Here is a 2,774-nt window from a genome sequence, read left to right on the forward strand (position 1 = left end):
TGTGATGGAGACTAAGATTAGCTAGTCATATACATATAGGGGGGACTGCGTGTGCCTACAATTGAGTGAGAGACCATCATACTTGGCTAGCTAGGCATGAGATTGTGTGTGTGCGTGTGAAATGGAGAGAGAACGAGGGAGAGAGATAGAGTTTTAGATAGGCCTATCGAGTGAGAGTGAGATATGCATGTCTATGTGTGACCCTGTTAGATGAGAGTTTGAGAGAGAGGGGGAAGAGCTCCGAGACGACAGAGTGGTGCGTGAGAGAGTTACGGGCAACGAGCCAAGGAATTTGTGTGCGTACGGTGAGTGCACCCAAGATATCTAGCTTGGACTAGAGAATCATACATAGTGTGCAAGAGAGACCTATAGATGGAGTATATATGCATGCGAACTAGAAAGACCCCCCCACGCACACACACAAAGAGAGAGAGAGATGGAGAGAGAGAGGACCAACAAGGTTTTTGTGTTGGATGTGTGCGACAGAATTGAAGATTGTCGGTGAGAGAGAGAGAGAGCAGGAGTCCGGGAGAGGGGGAGGTCACGTTTTATGCATCAAAGACTGATATAAACCATGTTTCAATATAAACTTGCGTTCAAATATTTAAATTGGAGAACATGTTGTCTGCAATCCACACATGAACGGATATATGCGTATATCAAACAAGTTCATTAATTTGACTTTCAACATGTTCACGGAGTACTATAATACTGTACAACATGCTATTCGATTGAGGTGTTCAATTTTGGATTTAGTTCACTATTTTGACCTGGTGAACGAGCTATTTCATTGAATCGAGATATTTCATTTTGGGTTTGATTCCCGTTTTTGAGTGGGTCAACTATTTGTCATATAGTAAATCGCTAGCAACAAGCATGTAAAAACACATTACTCCCGAGAATCATCTCTCCATCTAAAAAAAGAAGTGGCAAGCTAATATTTCTAAATTTGATTCGAATCGACTTGGTAAGGTAGACGTGGATGCTCGTTCTCCCAAATTTTGAATGAACCGTGAAACATCCTCTGCTCGGTGGAATTCACCCGAGCAAATAAATGGGAGACGCGAAATTACCGTCCTATATGGGAGACACATTAATTGGCCCGTTGTGCATCGAGGGTAGGTTCGTAACTTCATCCAAGCGTGCCTTCTCCTAGGCCGAAATGACATGTGCCGAATAATTCATAAACCATGGTCGGCAAAACACGCTCTCCTCGCCCGAAATAGCTCGCGCCCACTATTTCAAAACACGCTCTCCTCACGCAAAATCACTCACGCCCACTATATTTCAAAACACGCCCTCCTCGCCCGAAATCGCTCCCGCCCACTATTTGGGGAGAAGGAAAGTTACTCTACTATCCCCGACCCTCAGTACACAGACCCAAGCCGAGAACCCTTAAGGCAGGGGTAGAACTGTAACTCCCCCTCACATTTCATACAAATGCGTCCGTAAAACATGGTTCCACTACCCTCCCAATTCCCCCCATTCATACCTCGTGGGCGCCAAATCACCTTCTCCCCAGAAGCTCCCTTCTCCCAATCCGCGAAATCTTAGCCCCTCCTCCATGGCACCCCCACCGCACCAATTTCACAGCCGCCCTCCTCCCTAATGCCGGAGACACTGTCCATTTGCCATCGTGCACTGGGCCGTGTGCCTCTTACTCCGTGCTGCTGGAGCTTCCTCAACGACGGCCGCGTGAACCTTACCGGAGCCGATTCACCCCCGTCGTTGTTCACGGCGCCGGAGCGGCTCCAACTTTGGATCCGTCCAGAGTCCCTACGCTGCTTCCCCGTAGCCATCAACCGTCGCGACATCTCAGTTTCCCTACCGCCGGTGGCCACCGCAACCGCGCCGGCCTCACCAACTCGGCAGCTGGACCTGCCTACTTCACCATGCCACCAGATAGGTCGCACCCTCATCTCAAATCACTTTATTTAGGCATCAGTTGTCTGAATTTTTATTCTGGGCCAATCGATTCCCAATGGGAAGTAGCACCTCTCGAGGCGGCGGAGCTCCTAGGCTGCCGGTTGGCTGGTGTCTAACGTAAGGGTGCAAGGCCGCAAGTTTGCCACGGAAGCAGCACTTAGATGGCTATCTTAGAGTTGCGTGGGTTCAAGGTACTGCCGCCGCTGGATCTGAATGATGGGGAGTCTTTGTGGATTGGCCCGGGGGCGGCGCAACCACGGCAGTGCGGTGGGGCGGGGAGCGGGGTTTTGGCCGGGGCCACGGACGGCGGAGGCAAGCTGCTCTGCCGTTGGTCGCTGGCTCTTCGGGGAAGATTCCTAATAGTGTCAGCCGGGAGGCACAAGACGGCCATCAAGCCATCCGGCATAGATCAGACAGTACCAAAATAAAATAAAATCGTGTGACCCCAATTTAGTCTCAGTCAACAGACGTGTGACCACTCTCGTACCTTGTTGTTGATCTCTTAGTGTATTTATTCAGATCAAAGAGATGTGTCGTTCTTAACATTATGTGTTATCTACATCTTCAGCCACACCGTCTTCCAACTCACCGCAGCTGCTCCGACAAGGGAAGCATACACCAGAAGGGAGCTATAGTCCTCAGTCAACAGTTCCCTGCATCGAATGTGCGTGCCCGACATGGACAGCCACAACAACTGCAGGGCCATCGACAAGTCAGCACATGGTGCTCACTCCTATGGATGGCGGCCAGATAGGTTGTACCCTCATCTTACTTGTGTGCAACATTTATGGTTTTGTTATTCATCTAAGCATGGAAAATAGATTATCACATTTCACTGTATATTCATG

Source organism: Triticum urartu, chromosome 2A (genome assembly GCF_056163025.1).
Source record: "Triticum urartu cultivar PI428250 chromosome 2A, HENAU_Tu73, whole genome shotgun sequence".
Lineage (NCBI taxonomy): Eukaryota > Viridiplantae > Streptophyta > Magnoliopsida > Poales > Poaceae > Triticum > Triticum urartu.